The sequence below is a fragment of the Rhinopithecus bieti genome, unplaced genomic scaffold (assembly GCF_001698545.2).
Source record: "Rhinopithecus bieti isolate Rb0 unplaced genomic scaffold, ASM169854v2 scaffold_15850, whole genome shotgun sequence".
NCBI classification, from domain to species: Eukaryota; Metazoa; Chordata; class Mammalia; order Primates; family Cercopithecidae; genus Rhinopithecus; species Rhinopithecus bieti.
The window spans coordinates 2395784-2420320 of NW_016809273.1; the positions used below are offsets into that span (position 1 = coordinate 2395784).

At 37.8% G+C, this 24537-nt stretch overlaps 1 long non-coding RNA gene across 1 annotated transcript; it reads left to right on the plus strand.

Annotated features, from left to right (window-relative positions):
• Positions 1-257: 257 nt before the first annotated feature.
• Positions 258-23619, plus strand: LOC108540052 (uncharacterized). Its single transcript, XR_001888569.1, has 4 exons — positions 258-368; positions 21993-22175; positions 22630-22699; positions 23461-23619. It is a non-coding gene; the product is annotated as an uncharacterized LOC108540052 (long non-coding RNA).
• The last annotated feature ends 918 nt before the right edge of the window (positions 23620-24537 follow it).

Consider the following 24537-nt stretch of genomic DNA (forward strand, 5'->3'; position numbering starts at 1 on the left):
AAAATAAATTACAGCCTATCCAACCAAGAGATTGTATCAAAGCCATTGACTATGATGACATAGGTCTCTATTTATTGTCCAGGATGGATATTTACAACATATGACCAATTAAAAAATAAACAACAGGTCAATATGATATGTAATCCAATTTTGTGCCTCTATGTGTGTGTTAGAATGCAGCACCAAGGAACAAAGAATACACACCAACGCTTATCAGTGGTTAGCTATAGGTGGGAAGACTGCAAGTGACACATTACCTTGTTTTCACCTGTTCATGTTTTCTGTAACCACCAAGACAAGTCCTGCTAAAAAGCTTGGGGAAAATGTTATAAAGAGAGAGGGAGAATGATTGAAAACTTCAGAGACAGGTAAGCCACCTTGTCCTTCGCTTTGATATTAGACATGTAAATGCTACTTTACATAAATGATAAATTCATTGATTTGGGTTAAGAGTCAAGAATCTAACAATCATTTTGCAACTACCAGGATACAGACAGTTAAACCTTAGAAAACCAGAGTGTCTTTGCCATTCTTTGTCCTGTGGTGCAGACTAGTTCAATTTCCTTACCCACATGTCCTCCATTAATTGCCTTTTCAATGGATTACTAATAAGTTTTTGATGTTAAGCAAACATCAATGCTCCTATTAAAGTGAGACCAAACACTGTGACTATTTGTTTAATAACACAGTCTGAATGAAGGACGAAGTTCAATTAGCACTGGAGCTGATACAGGCTTCATTAGGAAGGAGAGGCAATTAACAAGTGGAAGGCTGCAGGAGGCACCAATGTGCACATCATGCAGCAAACGGAAAAGGACAAGCAGCACCGAGTTTCTTTGAAAAAAACTGTAACCTGAAGACTTCAGACAGAAAGAAGGATCATCAGCACAAAATTAAGCACCCTAATAGGGTGATCCTTATCCAGCTAGCTCCAGAAGAAATATGAGGCCAAATCACATAATCTAACTAAACTGCAGGGTGTCAGGACAATTGGAAGGAACAGGAATTATCTAGCAGGTAGAACTTCACTTAGCACAAGGTTTGGTTCACAGACAATGTTCCATGGATGCTACTGAGCACTATTTTTGGAGTCAGAGGACCTACCTGTACCATTAACTAGCTGTGTGAGCTTGAATGAGTCAACCAACCTCTACAGTAGTCTGTTTCCTTTTTTGTAGAAAATTAGGGGAATAAACAAATAAGCTCTCCTAGTTCCAAAGGTCCATAATTTTTTTATTCTAATTACTCATTCTTATCCTAGTTATCCAGGAAATCATGGAAATCATAAATCGCTTTGTCATTAACAGTAATCATATGATTTTCTCAAATGGAATGTGGTAAGGGTGAACAAAAATGCCATAATATTTTAAAGACACATATGGACAAAAGTTTTATTTCATGACTGAAACTCCAGGATTTCTCTGATTTGTTCTAATTTCAATATACATCCTCCATATTTTAAACCAATATGATAAGACAGATTTTTTTTTAAAAAATCTTTTCTTTACAATGCTGAGTGTTTACAACACGGTGCCAGATATTTGGAAAGAAATAACTGTGGCTGAAGTATGAAGAGGGGATTCTTTCATCTATTAAATTGTTTAATGACAACTCAGTCACACCCCAAGGTCACTCTTGAAATCACAGCCTTGCAAAGTGGCCCACGAGAATCAGACCAGCTGCCTAGTGTCTCCTTTTCTTCCAGATCTCCCAGGAGAGAGAGAAAGCCAGCCAGCCTTCCACAGTAGAAACAGCAGACAGGAACACAGAAGCATTTTGAAGAGGAGCATGAGAATACTAAAATAAAATAGGCAAGGATGTAAGATGGAGGGCTGGAATAACAAAGGGTTTGAAATAAGTAAGCAGTTTCACTTCTAGAAATTGATTCTCCAGAAATATTTATTCAGTTGGGTAAAGATATATTCATTCACTAAACACTCATTCAACAAATAAGATGTGATAGCATTTGAACAGAGACCTAAAAGAGAAATGAAGAAGTCAGTCAAGCAAATATGGGGGAAGAACGGTTCAAAAGATTGTAGGCAGTGGGAACAAATGCAAAGATCTTAAGGAGAAATTGTGCTTATTGTATTTAAGAAATAGCAGATATTTTAATGTGACTGGTGTAATGTGAATACACGGAAATGTAGTAGAAGTCAAGGTTGGAAAAGTAGTAGGATGCTGGCTCAGGGAGGGTCTTAAAGACCATGGCATGTACTTTGACTGTTAGTGACTTAGATGGAGAGTCTTTGAGTAGAGCAATTTTTATCGGATTGAGTTTTTAAAAGATCACTCTTGGTTACTATTGGCAAGTAGAAAAACAAGTTACAAGGTAATGACAATAGTTCAGATAAGAAGTAATGGATTGGATGATAGTGAGAAGAGGTGATTAGAAATGACCAAAATGACCAATGTCTCTGCATATATTTAAAAATAGAATCAGTGGGATATGCTGATGGATTTTATGTGGGTATTAGAGAAAAAGAGGCATCAAGAGCAATATCAAGATTAAGCCTGAACTGGAGAAAAATGGAATTGACATTCACAGAGATGATAAAGTCTAGGATATTCATTTCCATATAGTTTCCTATATTCCCATTAATATAATCTAAATGGCCATGAATAGTGGAATGACTACAGAAATGATGCTACATCCATACTATGGAACCAATAAAGTTAAGGCAGAATCACACATCTTTTCATGGAAAGACATGCATGACATATAAATGAATCAGTCATGACTTACAGAAGAATACGTTTACTGTGATGTCATTAATATATATTTTATATCTATGTCTACATAATTAGAAATAATATTCAACAAACTTTTTAAAAAATTAAGACAGAATCTCTCTATGTTGCCCAGGCTGGTTTTAAATTCCTGAGCTCAAGTGATCTTCCTGAGCCTCCTGAGTAGCTGGGACTGTAGGTGCATACCATCACCTCTGGCTAAACACAAACTTTTAATAATAGTCATCTCTATGGAAATTGGTAGGTGGAGGAGGGACCTTCATTCTCAGCTTGTATTTTACCATTGTTTGAGGTTTTAAAATTTAGGAATTTTACTATTGCTTTTAACATTTAGCTTGTGCTATTTTTGTAATTTAAAAGTTGTTTTATTACTAAATAAACATAAACAAGACTCCCTAGCCAGTGGAGGGGTATAGCATTGTGCTTAAGGCCTGAGATTTTGAAGTCAGACTCTAAATTCAAATACTGGCTCTCCTGCTTATTGGCTATGTGACCTAGAGAAAATTGCTTTACTTCTTTGTGCCTCAATTATTCTTGTTTCAAATGGGATAACAGTAGTGTCTATCTGAGAAAGCAGTTGCGAGGATTAAACAGGATGATCATAAGGTTCTTAAAACAGTGACTGGCCCATAGAATACGCTAAATAGGAATTTATGATAATACTCTATCATGAAATAAACCAACATAAATGTTATAGAGTGATTTATTTTTATACCATGAAAAAATATGTGTGTGTGTTTAGGGAGTGTGTGCAAAGTTGGTGGGGTGAGATAGGAGAAAAATGGTAATTGAGGAAGCAAAATTTGATAGCTTCAAAGATCAATAGAATGAGATAATGTTGAATTTTTAAAAAAAGGAATCTCCATGACAAAAGATATGCATATTCCAGTTCAAAATATCAGACTGATTACTTTTTAAAGAGTCTTGATCTTTTTTGAAATGTTACTGCTATGATTGGGGCTAATCTTTTAATACTCTTTACCATATATGCTAGAACAGACAGTGGCCCAGAATATGAGTCCTCCATTTTCTCAACAAGAAGATTCCCAAAATGTTTTTTAGCCAACTTCAGTATATTAACTTCGACTTAGAGACAAAAAGTTAAATATTTGCCTCTAAGGTTTATTTTTTGTACATTTCTATATGCGAGTGTATTTAAAATCGCATATGGTATGAAGTACATGAATTTAGACATAGTTCAGATATATTATTCTTTACTACCCTCACGATACTTGGAATAACTTACTTGGAGTTCTTCACATGCATCTTCATCATCATGTCATTATCATCTCTGGATGCATATTTTGAGATGTCAAACAGTCCTCTAGCACTCATTATATTCTCTTCCATCTAAGTTGTTTGAAATTGTGCGTGATGCCACTGGTAGCAATATTACCTCCTGCCCCAAGTATTCATCACCATTACATTGGGGCATGTGCTCTTCTCTTCATCCTATAGAAGTAGATACCTAACCTCCACAACCCAAACACACAGAATTTTCCTCTTTAAAGACTCTTTATAGATTGTGTTCACAGTGACATGCAATACTTGATGTCATAAGGTGAAATCTCCAGGAACATTTACTAATTATTTCTTAATTTTGGGGGCTTCTTTTCTGAACCTATCACGGCAGATGATCACTTTAGGTATGGAAAACTTGCATTCACTGAGGTCATTAGGGTTTATGTGCTTTTATGTGCTATTTTACAGCACATCTCTTATGAGAGATTCCATAATAACTTTTTAGTAAAAGCCACCCCATCTTCTGGATGATGACATTTTGGGGAAAAGACAGCTCTTCTTATGTTGAGGCACCAATCAGGCAGTATGCTAAGCCTCTTATCATATAATGTCTTTTATAGCCATCAGAATATTCATGTGAGGTAGTTAATATTATTGTTGCAATTGTCCATATGTGAAAACTGAGGCAGTTAAGTAACTCACCCAGGATCAGTGCTAAAGAGTGAAGTAGGACTTGAAAGTCCAAAATCTTAGGCTCTCCGCCATTACTTTTTATAGTACTACCAGTAAAGCTATTGGCAAAACATCCCACTTTGAAGAAAGGGTGAGAAAAAAAAGAAAGAAGGATCCAAGAAAAAGCATGCATCTCTTCATCATAAAATATTAAGAATTCAACAGGAGAGGGAAATGTGGTCCAAGCTGGAGGGTTTTTTTTTAAATCAACATAATTATAAACCTTCATGGACCAAGGAAAGAGCAATCTTTCAGACACAAAGAGGCACAGCTGTTTCAAGAATTTTTCTATAGATGACATTACAGAACCATGGGGAGTTAAGTTGAGTAAGATTTTTCTAAAAATGCAACTTGTTAGGGCCTGGAAGTTTTACTTAAGAAAACATTAGAACATAGCCTTTCTGGTTTCTTAAAACAAAAAGTAAAGTGTTGGCTAAGGGAAGTGTGATTTTTCCTATGACTAGAATTTCTACATAACAACAGTCTCTGACATCATTGGGTAGAAGTCATATTGGACAGTCAGCTGTGTGAAAAGAAAAAAGGAGCGAAAGTTGACAATCAAGTCAAGAAAATATGATTCAGCTCCCTTGTAAGCTTAATCAATTATGTTTAATCAACTATGTTTTGTGGAACATGCTGGATTATTCAATATATGTATCTTTAGAACAAAATAATGTCTTTTCAGCAACTTAGATGGAGCTGGAGGCTATTATACTAAGTGAAGTAACTCAAGAATGGAAAACCAAAAACCATGTATTCTCACCTATAAGTTAGAACTAAGCTATGAGTATGCAAAGGCATAGAGTGGTAAAATGGACTTTAGAGACTCAGAAGAGTGAAGGAAGGAGGAGGGTAGAGATTTAAAAAAAAAAAAAACTACACATTAGGTACAATGTACACTACTTGGGTGATGGGTGCCCTAAAATCTCAGAATTACTGCTATATGATTCATCCATGTAACAAAAAAATACCACTGTACCCCAAAACTATTGAAATAAAATTTTTTAATGTACCCTGAGTATTCCTTATGTGACTAGAACCTTGTTAAACATTTCAGGTTTGTAAAAAACAGTCTCTGTCCTCAATCTATTTAAAATTTAAGAGTAATCTTTGGATGCTGTTTATGTTGATTTTTATTTTTCCTTTTGGACTACATTTTCCTGCTATATCAACACAAATTCATATGAGGAATAGATGAAATGATACACTGGTTTTTTAATGAAAATTAGTTGTTATTTCATTAATATGATTATTTTAAGTATTGTCTGTTTTTATGGAATCTTTACAATTGTGTTTGGAAAACAATACACTACTTACTCAATATTAAATGGTTCTTATTCAGCTAATTTATTGGTACCAAAAGGCAATATGCAATTGAGTGCCAAAAGAATGTCAAACAGAGTCACAAATGCAGAGGAGAGATCACTTCTGCCTAGACTAGTCAGGCATACATTGACAGAAGCTTCAAGTTTCCAGGAATGAATGGGAAGCAGGAGAGAGCACAGACAACCAGTGTCAAAGGCCCACAAAAAAGTAAGTTCAAATCATAGAACTTGGAATAGGTACAACCAAGGGTGGTGAGTGAACAGTCAAGAGGATGGACAGCATTCCTTGACCCAAATCCAAGGTTGCCAAAGCCTTTCCCTTTTAAGTTTTCTCCATTCTGATGTTTGAACATCCACTTCTTAAACAAAAAGAAAGGCCATCCTCTCTCTTCCTATGGCTCATGATCTGGCTATTTTCACTCCATTCCTTTTCACCTTCAAGTCTTCTAAGAGTTGGAAAGCCCATCTGCCCTTCCTAAATATGGGAGTAATAGGTAACCACATCTAGCCAAAAAGCAATGAAGATGTTTCTCTGTTCCAGGTGCTACAGTGAAAAGAGCATGAGAAGAGATGCTCTCATGGAGTGGATGGGAAATCAGACCTAAGTTGCAGTCCTGTTTTGCTTACATTACTTATATTTCAGAGTCACAGTCTTTCCATCTGTAAAATAGAGTGGTTATAATATGGTTGGTAAAAAATTCATTTAGAAAAAAGTAAAGCCTATAGGGTGTTTAACATCACTGGCATATACTTGGAACCCAAATAAGAAAAAAAAAATGGTTAGGAGAATGAAGACAAAGAAGTAAAGGAGGGAGGGAATGAATTAAAGTAAAGGCAGAAATTCATTAGAAACTTTTTTTCTTGCCTTTATTTGTTGAGGGTCAAACACAAATGATTCATAAGGAAACCAAAGGAGAAAAAATGTGTTTGCAAAGCTGATCTACCCTAAATTTCAGTCTATCTAAATATTTTCAGCGATAGATCTCTGTAGTATTTCATAACTTGAAATTTTGAAAATTTTCGTGTAATCACTTATACAGAATCAGTAATACCTATACTAATTTAATTTCACCATTATCTTTTGGTGCAAGTATATTCCCTTATACTTAATGATATGGAAGTACTTGTATGTCCCTTGAATTTTTTAATATGGGTTAAAACTGCCTCAAAAAGTAAACTTCTCATCATACATATACTGTATCAGCCAATATATCCAAAGAAAACTGGCATAGTCATTCATTCATTTACTTTTTTTATTCATTCATTCATTTGTTCATACAACCAGTATTTATTGAACAATGTCTGGGTCAGGAACTGTCTTTGCTCCCATGGCTGTAACAATGAGCAAAAGAGATGCAGGCCTCGCCTCTCCTTGGGCTTGTAGTCCAGTGGAATCACACATCACTCAGTGAGTGTACACAAGGAACCATTCACCCAACACCTGGCACACTAGACTGCATGAGGCACTTTATTGCATCCTCATTTAACCCCACAGCAGCCAAGTGAAGTAGGACTCCTATTATTGCCCCAAATTTACAAGTGAGAACCACAAAACTCAGAGCTTAAATAACTTATCTAATATAAGCATATGGTCAGCCCTAGCCAAAACAATTAAGGTAACTGTGACGTAGCTGATATAAGATACTGTCTTACTATCCTCTTACCACACACAGCCCCTGAATGGCCTTTATCTGTTCTCCTTAAATTCTGCTATATGAAGGATTATCCATTCAGCCAAATTGGTGTTCATTAAAATTTTATTCCAGTGAGGAACATTCCCCTAAAGTTCAGTCATTCTCAAACGAGAGCAGCATTAGAACAGTCTGGATGGTTTTATTACAACACAGCTTGCTGGGCTCCACACCAACATTTTATCAGTAGGTCTGGAGTGGGGTCTCAGAATGTATATTTCTAACAAGTTTCCCAGGGATTCTGACATTACTAGCTCAGGAACCACATTTTGAGAATCACTGCTCTAAACTGTTAAAAATAAAAGACGAAATTGGGCTTCTAACCCATCTAATATTAAGAATTCAAAGTCAATCATAACAAAAATCTACAAAACTCTTCTTGTAACCCACTTAAAATATAGGCAAAGCGATAGCCTGAGCACATGAGAGAAGTTTGCTTGCTTAAATCATTTACAGGTGAAACAAATGAGATTCAAAAAGTTATGTGGTTCTATATCCAAGTTATCTTGGTTATAGAACCAGGCTGGGCACAGTGGCTCACTCCTGTAATCCCAGCATTTTGGAAGGCCAAGGTGGGTGGATCACCAAAGGTCAGGAATTTGAGATCAACCTGGCCAACATGGTGAAACCCCATCTCGACTAAAAATACAAAAAAAAAAAAAGAAAACAAACAAAAGAAAACCCTGATATGGTGGTGGGCACCTGTATTCCCAGCTGCTTGGGAGGCTGAGGCAGGAGAATGGCTTAAACCCAGGAAGTGGAGGTTCAAGTGAGCCAAGAGGCACCACTGCACTCCAGACAGGGCAACAGAGTGAGACTCCATCTCAAAAAAAAAAAAAAAAAAACAGTGACAAGGCTGAAGCCTGGAGTCAAATGTACATAGACCAAGTATACTCCTAACTCCTACGCCAGAACTTCCCATGTAGAGAGCATTGAATAAATTACACAGGTCAGATATTGCTCCCTTGAGTGCCCCTGAGGGGAAGAGAGTGGGAGACTTGGGATGATCTGGACCCCATGAAAAGCGTCTTCCAGACTAAGTCCAATTACTCTTGGGCTTCTCTTCTGCTTTCCTCCAGGCCTATGGTTTGAAATACATGGGTTTGATCTAGAATAGGGCCCCCAGGAAACTACACTTCCCCTATGTACATTGAATTCTGAGAAGAATTAGATAATTGTTACTGCCTCAGGGAAATACTAACCATGTTCAAAACAATCCTCACTATTGTTACTCCTTAAAATCTTCTCACTAGGCACTAAGTGTCTGGGTCAACATCAAAGCCCGGCAGGGAGTAAATTGCTCCATTGCTCAATTTTCCAAATGGTCAATACGCCCTGCAAATCAGACTGGTATTAGGTTAGTGGATCTTTAATCTCCTAGATGATCTGAACTAGAAAGATGGCCCAGGCACAAGCCAATACTGAATTAATTTCCCTCAAAATTTGCCTTCCATAAATCCAGCCATCCCTGATTTTCAATACATGCAACCTAGCTTCATCCAGAGCATCAACCTCCCCTGAAGCAGTTCTGTTACTCACTGAATCTGAATCTGCTCAGGCCTTAAGTATATACACATAGGTGAACAGAACGAGGAAAAGGGCAGCTAGATTAGTACGTGTTAGAGGTTAAGAAAATTTGTCTACCCACCTCAGGTATTCATTGACCAGACACCTACCACACATGCTTGTGCTGTGCTAGAACCTAAAATCCCAAAGGAGCACAAAATCATGGTCTCCACCCTCGTGGAGCTTACAGTCCAGCAAAAGAGTCTACCGATCAGCAAAGGTGGGAGGAATGATCTCTGCCTTGTTTATGTATGTATGAATACAGAAAACAACTTTTAAAAAGCTGGAAAAAATGACACTGAAGTAATAAAATCCATGTATTTAGCACCTCCACTTTGGAAAGGAGGTAATGTGTATTTGGCCTAAACAATATACTGAATCAAATGCCCAACTTTTCCTCTCTAGATGGGATTCAGGACAGCAAATTGATCAAATCACACCCTGTTTTGCCCAAAATCTCTCCCCTACAAAAAAATAAAATAAAATAATTTTAAAGACTATGGTATCTAACTACCCCCACTCCATGACTCATCCCCTCCTTTCAGTGATGCTATTTTTCCTGATCCTTTTATAAAGACAGCTACCCCTTGGAAGATTTATTTCTTAAGCCAGGAGTTCTCAGACTTAGGTAAGAGTTAAGAATTTCTTAGAGAACTTTTAAAAGTGCAGATTCCTGAGTCTTTCCCTTAAAATTCTGAGTCACGTTGTCTACAATAAGACTTGAAATTTTCATTCTTTTTTTTTTTTTTTGAGCGAGTCCCGCTCTGTGGCCCAGGCTGGAGGCAGTGGCACGATCTCGGCTCATGCAAGCTCGGCCTCCCGGTTCACCCATTCTCCTGCCTCAGGCCTCCTGAGTACCTGGGACTGCAGGGTCACACCTCACTCGGCTAGTTTTTTTTTGTTTTTTTTTGGTAGAGACGGGGTTTCACGTTTAGCCCAGGGATGGTTCTCGATCTCCTGATCTCGTGATCCGCCCATCTCAGCCTCCCAAAATGCTGGGATTAAGGCTTGAGCCACCGCGCCTGGCCGAAAATTTCATTCTTAACAAGCACTTTGTGTGTTCCACTCTTCTGATGCCAGACGCCAAGCTTCACATACCGTGTTTCCCTGATTATTCAAAATGGGAAAATTAAATCATTTCCCTCAACTTACACAGCAAGAAAATGGCAGAGTCAGGGTCCTACCAGAGCTTGCTGACCCCCAAACCCAAGGACAGCCCACGGTTCGTAAGTGGAATGCCAAAGGCAACTGAAGTCAAAACTAAGGTTTAAGGGGAAATTAAAAAGAAGGTTTACATTCAGAGAAGGGAAAGGTGAGCAACAAAATCAGAAGGGGCTCAGAAACAGATTTTGCCAGCATCTCAATTTTGCCTAGGGCCAGTTCTACTCATGCTAAGGCCAGCAGAAGCATATCAGCATAAATAAGGTAAAGCAATTTCTATAAATGTGTCAGAAAAAAACTTGATTTTACATGCAATTAATTGCAAAGACATTTCTTAATGGCAGCCTCCTCTTGCCTTTCCAAATTAACGAGTCAGAAAAGCACAGCTCTCACTAGCATCTTTAAAACTGGGCAAACCCCCCTCCTGGGCTCCCATTAATACAGAACACAAGGACCTTCAGCTAAATACTAAAATGTCCTCCATTTTAGAAAGTCATCTTGATGCTGGAAAAAAAGAAAAAAAAAGGTACAAATTTCTCCCTCGAATCCTTTTTGGTCCCAGAAAAAAAAGGGAGGTAGAAAACAAGATGAAGATGAAGATGTCTCATTTTGGGTGATGTGTTTTGCAATCTGGGGTAGTTTACTCATTTGATAGATGGTTCTTTCTGTGAAGAAAACGTCATTTTGCTAATGAATAAAAGCTATGCAAGTAAAGAGGATGAGGATAGGAAAAAACCTGAACTATCACATGCAGGGAAGCATATTTAGCAACAACATTTTCAAGTTCTTGCTGACTGTTTTTACTCTAGGGGTAAGTGTGTGTGTGAAGCATATATTGGAGAGGAAATAATATTGAAATAATTTTCTTTTTATAATATCCAGTCTATGAATAGATGAGGTCTGGTGTGCTCTAGCTACCCCTAAATTAAACTCCAAATTAAAGGCCAGGGTGGCTACCTGGAGGTCTGCATTCTGCAGAGCCTTGCCTTTTAAATGAACCAACAAGGGCCCACCTGTGTTTGTTACATGTCCCTTGGATAATTAATGCTGGTAATAACACCTAAGTGTTAGCACACAAAGCACCTGGAATGCGACTTGCTGTACACATTCTAATCACATCAGCCACCGAACTCTCCAAATGACCTTCTTCAAAACAATGACTGTCTTTGAAACCGCAGAAGCCAGCCTAGAAGGAAGCTGTATCTCAGGGTTTCGTTGTAGCTGAGCAGTTTCTAAAGCTAGAGTGGCACCAAGTGGTCAGGAATGGAAATAAGCTGCCGGTTTGTATTTGCATCCTCTGGCCAGCCCCAACTCTGCACCTAGGCAGCCAGAGAATACAGTCCATCTCCTGCGAGCAGGGCACCAAAACTGCTGGGGAGAAAACAGTGTCCCAGACGCCCCTTGCACCTTAAATGTGATTCTGAAATGCACATAAGTCCTAAATCCTTCTACATTTTAAGAAGGCCTGTATGTTAACAAATATGAGAGAGAGAGAAAGAAAGAGAGAGGTTGCAATGAAGACCAACCTATTCTACATCATTGTTTATAACATTGACATCGACTTTTCTATTTTTAGCAGTCTATCTGTGTCACTGTGTCCCACAAGAGATGGTGAGAAATATTGTCACCATATTACAGGTTACAAAGGAGGGTGGAATGATAAGGATGACAGGGAGATGCCAGTCAGCTAACAGGATGAGGACTCTGGCTTTGCATAGTCTCTTGTTTAACTGCTAAACCAATATCTCTTTCTGTCTGTTACCTTTTCATGTCCCCAACCATTTCGATTCTGTCTCACACAGTCTCTCCCTAGACCAGTGTCACTACTACATATTCTGATTTTTTTATAGTTTTCTTGCTTTTTTCTTCCTGTTTTTCCCCCAATGGCTTAGACTCAAATAACTTGGGTGGCTTCAAAGACCAGGTTCAGAAAGGGTTTCTTCCTCCTGTGGCTTCGTATAATTATAGACATACCATTTTCCCACAATGCTGCACCATCGTTAATCACTTCAAATACAGAGAAAGCCAGGCAAGCTTTTCTGTGAACAGAGAGCTCAGGGTCCCATTTCAATTTGTGATTATATCAATAATCTCCAGACTGTCTTCTGTGAACTAACCCATTATTTCTAGAGAAATTAGAAGGAAACGGCTAAAATCATATAGGCGTACCCTTGCTGACACAGGGAATATGTGTTTGTATGATATAAAATTCCAGATGACATTTGTCAGCTGCTTTGTCCTGCATTTCTAAGTGGCAAAAAGGCAATTTTGTCTTCCCTGTCAGGACATTCATGTAAAGAATTTTGAGAACCTCTATCATTAAAGGCACAAATTATCTATGGATCTCTCCCACACACAGCAGAGGCCAGTATGAATTTAAACTGCTTATAGATCAGAAGAAAAACAACAACAAATTAATTCTGATGTACTTTTTCAAAATACTGTAGCATAATTTTCATGCTGCAGCCCCTATATCCTGACACCCCTGGCAAATCTTGTAGCAATTTCACAGATAATCTTCGGGCAGATTGGAAAGATTAGAGGCAGCAAAATTTCTAAAGAATAATTTCATAGAAAAAAAAGAGCTTAACATAAATATTATTATTTGTACTGATTATTTCTCATGAATACATCCTTAACCAAGGGATCTTCAAGCATAAAATAAACATGACACTCAATCTCCAAAGAGGAAGACTTTTATTTTTCAAACGGGGATAATAAATAAGGAGGGATAACCTATACTCCCATGGTGAAATAGTAGAGCCACAGGACTGCAGGAGGCAATACTGAGATACAATTTGCTTTTAAAGAACATGTTTTCATTTGCAAAAAAAGTTTGAGTACTTGCTATATGCCAGGTATTAATACAATTCTGCAGGCAGGAAACGAGACTTCTCTGCCCTCATGGAGGTTATATTCCAGCAGGAGAACTGTAGAAATTTTACTGTGTAAAAACAATATACTAATATAATATTATGTGAGGTAAGGATAAATATTATGAAACAAAATAAATCAATGAAAGAAATACATTCTGATGAGAGGTACAGCTGTGGATAGGGTGGACTGGGGGAGACCTCTCCAAATAGATCATGAATAAAAACTAAAAACATAAATCTCCAGTGTCTGGAACATCATCATCCAAAAACTGGGAACATTTTTTTGTTTTACTTTTATTTTAAGCTCTGGGATACATGTACAGGTTTGTCACATAGACAAACTTGTGTCATGGGGTTTGTGGTACAGATTATTTCATCACTCAAGCATTAAGCCTAATATCCGTTTGTTATTTTTCCTGATCCTCCCCCTCCTCTCACCCAGTGTTTGCATTGTTCCCCTCTATGTGTCCATGTGTTCTCATCATTTAGCTCCCACTTATATATGAGAATATGTGGTATTTGGTTTTCTGTTCCTGTATTAGTTTGCTAAGGATAACAGCCTCCAGCTCCATCCATGTCCCAGCAAAGGACATTATCTCATTCTTTTTTATGGCTGCATAGCATTCTATAGTGTGTGTGTGTGTGTGTGTGTATGGTATATATGTGTGTGTATATATAAATATATATACTTATATATAGACATACACACACACACACACACACACATATCACATTTTCTTTTCTTTTTTTTCTTTTTTTGAGACGGAGTCTTGCTCTGTTGCCCAGGCTGGAGTGCAGTGGCGTGATCTCAGCTCACTGCAAGCTCTACCTCCTGGGTCCATGCCATTCTCCTGCATCAGCCTCCCAAGTAGCTGGGACTACAGGCACCCGCCAACACGCCCAGCTAATTTTTTGTAATTTTAGTAGTGACGGGGTTTCACCATTTTAACCAGGATGGTCTCGATCTCCTGACCTCGTGATCCACCCGCTTCGGCCTCCCAAAGTGCTGGGATTACAGGTGTGAGCCACAGCGCCCAGCCCCCACATTTTCTTTATCCAGTCTATCACTGATGGGCATTTAGACTGATTACATGTCTTTGCAATTGTTAATAGTGCTGCAATAAACATATGCGTGCATGTTTCTTTATAACAGAATGATTTATATTCCTTTGGGTATATCCCCAGTAATGGGATTGCTGGGTCGAATGGCATTTCTGTCTTGAGGTCTTTGAGGAATTGCCACACTGCCTTTCACAATGGTCGAACTAATTTACACTCCCACCAACAGTGTGAAAAGCATTTCTTTCCCTCTACAACCTCGCCAGCATCTGTTGTTTTTTGACTTTTTAATAATAACCATTCTGACTGATGGGAGATGGTATCTCATTGTGGTTTTGATTTGCATTTCTCTAATGATCAGTGATGTTGAGCTTTTCTTCATATAACTGTTGGCTGCATGTAGTCTTCTTTAGAAAAGTGTTCGCTCATGTGGGAACATTTTAAGTTATAGGACATTTTGTTTTGTCTTGTTTTCAGCTATTTATTTATCGCTGTGGATATATTACTAATTTAGTTACTCAATTTATGACAATATTTCTTTAAATACTCAGGATTATATCTTTCAAAGATCAACTGCCTTTTAGAAGCATCTTGGGCTTTGGAGAAAACAGCTCTATTCATTTATTCAGTCAACCATCTATTTTTGGAACAAATAGTTATAAAGTCTCTAGTTTCTGCAAGGTGCTAAGTGCCCTCTGTACTGGGAATATTGAGGTGAACAAGACAATGATATTCCTTAAAGCTTACCACAAGAAAAAAATTTCGAAAGCCCATTGGATTCATTCAACTATTCCACAAATATTGATTGAGCACCTATTAGGTGTGGATACACTGTACTAGACACTGGGGAATATCATAGTGAACAAAATAAACATAATCCCTGCTCAGTTAATCCCTCACACTCTAATGTCCCAAGTGAGCATCAATTTAAAGAATAATGCATGTACAACAACTAATCTGAGGTTGCCCTTACAACATAGAAAAGTCAAGTATCATAAAAATATGAAGGAAAGAATAATTCCAACTTGGATAATGAGATTAGAGGTGAATGTTAAAGAATGGGTAGAATTTCAAGGTACCATCTAGGAAAGACACTTGAAAGGTTTCAGAGCAGTGGAAGTCCGTTATTAGATGTCTATTTTAAGATTTCACTCTAGTAGCAGCCAATAGAAAGTGTCAAAGGGAATAAAGAGTGGGGCCACCCAACAGCTGCGGATGTCTTTGATTCAATTTGGAGGAGAAGGAGATTAATTAATCATCAGGGGTATCAGGTGCCTGCTCCTCAACTTCCTAGGATCTAGGTGCTTATCCAGTGGCTTCTGCTTTGGCAAGGGAAAAGAATGAGAGTCACTATAAACAGGTCACCCTTGACATTTCACAGTGGTTGAAATTAACTGCCATGGGATAATAGCATCGAGACTTAAGCTTATAACAAATGTTACTTTCAAATCAGTTATGCAAATACAGCTTTAAGAAGGCTAATATATGTAGATTTATGACTACTTCCTTAAAGGTAATGATTTTTTTAAATCTGCACTAAATTCTGGGAGGAATTTATAATCTAAAATAAAAATAGGAGAAAAGCAAACAATGGACCTCTAAAGCTTTTTATAAACAAAGTAATGCAGTTTGTTCTACTAGAAATAATAATATAAACTCACTCCTTTTCTCACATAGCACATTTTACTGAGCTTTCGCATATATCAGAAGGCAAAGGCAGCTAGCAATCTGGAGCACTGGCACATAGTAGATTTCATCTCATTTTGCATATATAGGGCCTCATGCTGTGGAATTAACAACTTTTAGATTGTCCTAGTGCAACCACTGAGCTATTGCATTTGGATATGATGTATATGTTTTAATTTAAATAAAATGCATTTAATATTGACTTTTTTCATCCATATTTAGTATGCCATCCGAACTACAAAATACACTGATGATTTTTTTAAAAACCCTTCTGGAGCTTCTATGATTGTATGTGATGTTTCATTTATGCTTAGTACAAATTTACCCTTCTAGACTTTCACAGCTTTCTCAAGTCCAATCAATAATTATTGGTAGTTTATAATATAAAAAGTTATCCTGCAGATACTAAGCAAGCACTTTCCATGGTGTGCTTTTTGAGATTCAATAAAGATACAGAATTAATTTATTAGATATATAGTTACTGAATTAGCAAAGCATTGGTATACAACCAAAATAACAAATTTTATAAGGAGACATAATGTACTTCTTGTTAATAAACATATTAAGCATAATCAAAGGTGAATGTGTTCAAGAGAGCCTTTCTCTGGTAGTAAAACTCTGAGTGGCAACTCCCTGGAAATGCTTTAAGGACCTACTGCGGTAGAAAGAAGTTTTCAAAACAACTCCTCAATGACATGGGGAAATCAACTTAAGAATTTATTAGGAATTTTTTTAAATGTTAGTAATTGATGTTCGAAATTTTATGTAATCTCATCCAGATTACAGATGAGAAAACTAGCAGACAGATATATGAACACAACCACCGTGTCTTGTAGGTCATTAGTAAGTTTTGTTTGCTTGAGGTGGTGATACAACAGCTGAGAGAGGAAAGATAAATGACTTAACAGTTCTGTTGGGACCATCTCTATTTTTTTTTTCACCAGAGATTTAAAAAAAAATCAGGTTTTCAATTTAGTAAAGTATAAGAAATAGTGCACACACTCTTATGCATAACTATAGCTTCGTTCTGAGTTTTATGTGAGCTCGAGGGAAAACATATGTTAAAATGCAGAAAAGTAGCATCACGCAGTAAAGAGAAGCAACAACCACTTACTTTAAAATGAATCCCACAAAAAATTTATAATTATCTGAGAGATCTTCGCCTGTTATCTTCAAAGACTATCAGTGAAAGTTTATTTTCATCATTTTTAAGCAGAAAATCCTTAATCATTATCAAAAGAATTTAAATTTGAGGTACCCATCTGTTGCATTTTTTAGAGGCTCCACACACCCCTTGTAGAGAGAAACCTTGGTTTTGAACTTCAGTGATTAAACATTAGTCTCCTTTGTACAATCTGCTTATACTGTTGTTAGATAGCAAGTATTTTAATGCCAACCTTCAGTCAAGAGCCTCTTGTCCTACAAGACAGTCATTATTCAAGAAAAAATATCATCTACATTTAAAAAATGAAAGGAGTGAATCTATGCTCACACAAATGTTTTATGTTGTATTTTTTTAATATCCAATTCAGAGGCTTTGCAATCACCAGAATTGTGAACTTTTTTCCTCTCTGAAATAATAAAGAGACCACTTAATTATCATCTCATGGTCATTTTGCTTGCTACGTGCAGATTGCAAAATCCAATGACAACTCTAATGAAAAGAATTTCTTCATGGCCACAACCCTTTTATACCTGAACTATAGCTTTCAGAAGATGATTATATGGTTGCTGCAAGAAGGTCACTACACAAGGCCAAAGTCACAATCCAAATGCCCGAATTCCTCCCAAGCACCTAACTAACGCATTGCAGAATGAATGGCTTCGAAGGATGGAGTGGCTTATAAAAGAGAACATTTTTAAACATCTATTAATATTTTGAAAAGACTATTTTAGATAAACAAAACTGTACAATGAGGTTAAAATAATACACTGACTTTATACAATGTTAACCAGCTTTGTAGTTTGAATTAAGAATAATAGTAAAAGGAGATGAAGCTAATATTTTACAGTAATTTTCACCAAAGTAAACGAAATAATGGTTAGATAGGAGAATCTAGGAAGAATGCAGAATTCTGCTCATCAATTTGCTATAAACGACAGCATATGTTGTGTTTTATTTTGAATTCTCTGATAAATGAATGTTTATCCTGGGATCAATGGCTCTGGGTGAATGGCAGATTGCAGCAGCAATTGCTTTCTTACCAAGAGAATTATCTTAAATCAGATCTCCTTTGTTTGATGAAACCTAAATTGCAGGGGGAATATTTAAACATCTAAGGAGAAAATCCATGGATAAGCTAACACATGGCTCCAAGATGCATTTAGCAGAACTAATTGTCTCTATTATTCTTTTATTCTAGAAGCTACAGATAGAATGTACAAGTCAAATAGCAAAATACTCTATCGTTATATCTTCCCTGATACAGAAAAGTAGGCCACTCAAATTGTATATTTACTTCAAGTGATATGGGAGGGCTAGGGCAAATGAGACAATTATGTCTATGGTGAGTCCAGCTAAATAACTGGATTAAGAATAAAAACTCGTTCCCTGAGCTATGTTATTTTTCTGTGAGACTAAGCAAACCATGGAAGCTACCTCTACTGTATATTACCTGCGTGACTTAGCATACCCTGGGACCAAGAAGGTTCTCAATTCTGTAAGTGACCACATCTTCACAGCCCTGATGAAATTGGTGGAAAAAATAATCACAGCTAAGAGCCCTGTCCCTCAGGGAAGACAGTCATATGTTTGAATCCTACGTCTGCCCCGCTCACTAGATGTATAATTTCATGTCAAGTATCAAACCTTCCTTTTATTTGTTTAGATAAATTTGATTGTGTCTATTTGTGGTTTATAAGATGGTGTTATGGGATACTTATAAATAGTAAAATGGTTACAGTGGTGAAGCAGATTAACATATCTGCCATCTCCCACACTTCCTTTTTGTGTGTGTGACAAGAGCGGCTGAAATCTACTTATTTAACAAAAATCCCTAGGACAATACAATTTTATTAGCGTTAGTCTTCCTATTGTATATTAGTTCTCTACATTTATTCATCCTACATATCTGCTATTTCGTATCCTTTGACATCTATCTCCTTTCTAAAGCCCCTTTTCCTAATTGGTTACCTAGGGAATGATAAATAAATATATATATGTATATATATATATAAAACCAAAAAGTTGTCTCGCTACCATATTCTTTTGTCTTACACTTCTCAACTCACTCCTGCACAAGTTTGTTGCCTCCCCACCCCCACTGAAACATCCCTCCTTGAGTTAATTCTCATCACTCAGCCCAAAGGCTGTTTCCACAGACCCCATTGTTCTAGCATGATGCTGCTGCAGCATGTAAGATGTTGGCCATTCCTCACTTCTTGAAACATCTCCTTCCTCTCTACACAGAGAGAAAAGCAGACACATTTACAGAAAAGAAGCTACCATGATCTGATACACAGTAGCTGCCTGGCTCTTAGAACCTGGTTTCCAGTCTTCCTGACTTTTGGGTTCTGGGTCACTGTCATGAGTCCCTATTGTGAATTTCCCTTTGGTGCACCTTAAAACATTAGAAACTCTATGCACACGAAAGGCCAAACCACCTTAAAATCAATTGTACATCCCTCTCATCAATATCCAGCATTGGTTATCTTTCCCACTTTGATTTCTTAAACGTTGGTCGCAGACAAGCACACAACACATGCATTTACTGGGCAGGGAGAAGCAGTGAAAAGAAACGTGAAAGTTCATGGCTCAATATGATTCATTCGTAGCCCCTTCTCCAATTAAGTGACATCCCTGGAGGTTTCTCCCAGGTCAGGTGTTGGAAAGGTTTCCTTGAATTTAGAGGAAGCTAACTTAGGACTGCCCCCGGCCTGAGATATTCCTTCACCCCTTAAGGGACTTATTTAAAATAAATAGTCAAGGCTTTGTCTCTTTGCCGCAGCCTTCCCTATTATTAGCTGAGATCAGGACAAATAGCTTATGTCCCCAACATACAGGTAAGGATGAAATGGCTCCTCTGAGGAATCACTAAATCACACAATCCTCTTGGCAAAGGACAAATGGAGTTTGCCATTCGCCATCAGCTCAAACAGGTATCAACAGGGCTTGGAATCAAGCCTCTTATGTTTCTGCTTTGCTTAAGGCCCTTCTCGCTGCCCCTTGAAGAGGTCACTCCATCTCTCCCGCAGCCTGGCAGTGCCAGGTGGGGTGAGTCAGTGCTATATTACTGAGAATGCTCCCTGACTGTCAGTGCCTCATTTGCTAAGACAAAGACTGACAAATTACACTTCTTACATTAATTTTCAAGTACATTTTGAAAGCACATGCCTCTGATGAAGTATTTTGAATAGTGCTGTGGATGTCAAGGAGACATTTAAAATATCTCACTCATAATTTTTGAAAATCTTCCTCATTCCAGGTTGTCACAGCTTGACAGCTTAGCTCTGTTTTGAGTATATTCTTTTACAATGTACTACAAACTGATTGAAGAGCTGACAAATCTGACTTAACCCAAACAAGAATCTTTAAATATATCTGATTAAAAAGAATGTTTAATGAAAATGCACATACAGACATTCCATCTAGCATCCTATTTTTTTAGAAGTCAAATTACACAATTAAAATCTCTACTGATAATATACCTCTATCCCCCCCACTAGAAAAAAATCACTATCTATTGAGACAAAATGCTAAAGTTATTAGCTATCACTGTCATTGAATATTCAATTATCTTTTTTTGTCTAGGAAAAATCTAGAATTTTATCTCCTGCATGTATCTTCTCAAAGAGTTTAATATAATTATTGTCCAACTTATCCATTCTTTTGAATCTAATGATTGTTCCTGGCTTCTAAAAACAACTTATAAGAAGGAGAGTAAAGCATTGAAATAAGGTTATTATAATTCTTCTCTAACCCAGGCTGGATAAATAACCTTATGATTATTAAATAGAGAAAAGGAAAAGGAAGAAAAGAGATCCGTAACTGGACAAAGGGAGATAAATTAATTGTGTAATGCAAGAAGTAACCATGAGTTAAGGTTCTTAATGCAATGGGAATTCTACCCAAGCATCCCTATCTTGGGATAGGCAAGCCCATAAAATTTCACTAATCCTAGCAACACAAAAGAGAGAAGCTTTTCTGAAGAAACAGTCAAAAGTTTACTCCCAAAGTGTTTTTTGTTTTTGCTAAAAATGTATTAGTCCCCTGCATCCTTTCTTGCATTAGGATTATGTCACTAAGAAGAAGTAGAAAAATAATCGGCCATAACATAATGCAAAAATTTCTGCCAGAGAGAAGGATAAAGTAGAGAACCTTTCCAGCACTGGGAAGAAATGAAGGAAAAAAAGAAAAAAAAAAAGAGCAGGATAGAAGCATCGTGGCAATCCACCACCTCCGGGGGAGAAAAAGGCATAGAAACACCCAGATAGTTTCATGGGAATCTGAGGCCATTGTGAGTGGGTACCCCATTTTCCTGAGTGTATCCAAGAGGCTGGGAGGATCTCAGAGAAGCTCAAGTGTTCACAATGGCTTCACATCCTACATGGCACGAAACTGATAGAGCAACACCATGCTCTCTGGGCCTGGCAGATATTTCACCTGGGTACTTTGTGAGGATTTCAGAGCTTCCTTCCTCTCTGAGCTTGCCAGGGAACAGCTCCAATGACATGGACAAGTCTTCCTCAGCTTGGTTCTCTGGTGGCCCACTCTGCACAGACTGTCACTACTGGAAGCTCTTCACTTTCTCTTCAGTAGAACCTAAAATAGTTCAGGGACAAGTCTCACCTTAATATGGCCCACATTTGGTCCATGGAAAATGTGCATTATCTGCTTGACTATTGTGGACATGTAGTTGTTTCCTAAATGCAGTTTTCTAGCAACTCTCTTCGTCTTTACTCAGGTTTTTTTAACTCTCTCTGACATAAGTGGAGCCCCGCAATGCACAGTAGCACCAGCTGTAAGCTCTCCTAGAAGTTCCATGCAGGCCCCAACTCTGAACCAGGCCTAAAGCTAGGAGTAGAGAATTCCTCACCCGAAGTGCTTGGAGGACTAGGGAGAAATTGGACTGCCCGCTGCAATGCAGGTAAGAAAGAATATATCCAGAATTCTTCTTTCTAGATATACACAAGATCTCTCAGAGTGTCTGTTAGTGTTACCACATCCTGGATTATACCAATGGAAAAGCATAACAACTCAATCCAGGCAGGACTCCTAATGGCCCAGACTCTTCAGGAATTAAGATTTAGAACACCCAACCAGGTAAAGAAGTATGACCAGCTAAGATATTTGCTGAGGGCAAAGAGAATACAGAATGAGCCGTGGAAGAAGGTAGTTATAAATACCTGCTACAGCCACATGACCAGTTACAAAGATAAGGACCTGTAATTATCATAATGTCATGAATACTTCTTCCTTAATTTGTTGTGAGTATGTGTACATGCATGTGTGTATATTCCCTCTCTTATCCCCTTATCACATAACACAGACATATTGACTTTATATCATGGAATGTAATTTTTATTAACTTTACATCATAGTATTCAAGTTATGGAATATCAAGAAGAGTACACATCATTAAACGACTCTGCATCATCTTATTTGGAAACGGTTAGTGCATTTTTGTTGTACTCAGGATAGTTGTACAATGTTAGGGGGAAGTATGACCTTGTAATGGTCTTTGGGGGCTAAGTATGATTTAAGAAGATGGATATGGGTGCCAAGTAAACAAGGGGAGAGGTTATGTTGGCACTTGCCATGGTACCCACTTATTGGGTCAAACATTCTTCTGGATGTTTCTGTAAAGGTGTTTCTTGAATGAGAATAACATTTAAATCAGTGGACCCTAAGTAAAGCAAATTGCCCTCCATAATGTGGGTGGGCCCCATCCAGTTAGATGAAGGCCTGAATAGAAAAAATACCTGACCTCCCACAAGAGAAAATTCTCCAGAAAACTGACCTGGGCCTCATCTGCAACATTGACTCTTCCTGATTTTCCAGGAATTGATTTTGGAATTGAACTACAACTCCTTCCTGAGTCTCCAGCTTGCTGGCCTCCCCCACCAGATTTTGGACTCACTCCACTACCCACAGTCACATGAGACAGTTTCTTAAAATAAATATCTTTATACACACATAGATCCGATTGGTCCTGTTTCTCTGGAGAACCCTGGTTCACAGGTTTAGCACCACACTGTCTAAAGAAAGTCTCCCCCGAAATCCTCTCCTCTCATTATTCTGACCCCTTTCCACCACATTGATTTGATTGAAGGGTTCTTGCTCCCCAAATCAGCTGCATTTTAATACTGGTTAAGGCGCATCAATTACATATTTTTACCTTTGAAAAATTTTACTGCAATATTCTGCGATAGATACTAATAGGAGCAGGGGACTGGAGAAGTGCTTAGGACAAGGAGACTTCAGAGAGTAAGGACCTCACAAGAAGAAACAAGGGCAAGGTGTGCAGTGATCTACAGCAGGTGCTGCCATATCCAGGATCCAAACCAGCAATTCACACACAGTCGGAATCAGCCAGGACAAAACATCCTCGAAAGTGAGTCTCAACTCTGAACTGACTGTGTTTGTATCTATAAGAGATAATTTTAAACTACAGTTTAAACATGACTAGAAAGTTTTATTTCTTTTTTCTTCCACTAGAAGAAATAGGTAAAACAAAAACATGGGAGCAGTATGAAATTAGTTTTGTAAAACAAAGAAAATATAGTAGCCCGTTTTCATGCTGCTGATAAAGACATACCCGAGACTGGGCAATTCACAAAAGAAAGAAGTTTATTGGACTTACAGTTTCACATGGTTGGGGAGGCCACGCAATCATGGCAGAAGGCAAGGAGGAGCAAGTCCCATTTCACGTGGAAGGCAGCAGGCAAAAAGAGAGCTTGTGCAGAGAAACTCCTGTTTGTAAAACTATCAAATCTTCCCATTCACTATCATGAGAACAGCAGGGGAAAGCCCCGCCCCCATGATTCAGTCATCTCCCACTGGGTCCCTCCCATAACTCATGGTCATTATGGGAGCTACAAGATGAAATTTGGGTGGGAACACAGAGCCAAACCATATCAGAAAGGTACATGCTTATTCACATCTAAGTCATAATAAGAATTCTAGTTCTTTTGATATTATTTCATGGAGAGAATTTTGAGTGCAGGCTAACTGACAATTCTTGGCTGTGAAAAATTATCCACAAAGTAAGTTAATCATGAGTACATTGTGGTTTCATATTGAACGTGGAAAAGCATGGAATACAAAGAGATAATCAGCCCCCAAAGGTGAAGGGGGGGCCAAAGGAATAAGAGCTACAAACTGATCTGCACTCAGATATTTCCATTAGCCTCTTCTAGAATTATCCAGAAATGTCTAAATCCTTGGAGAGGACAAATCGTAAGGAAATGCCAGAACTATAATGTAGTCATAACTATTCTTATTGTCGT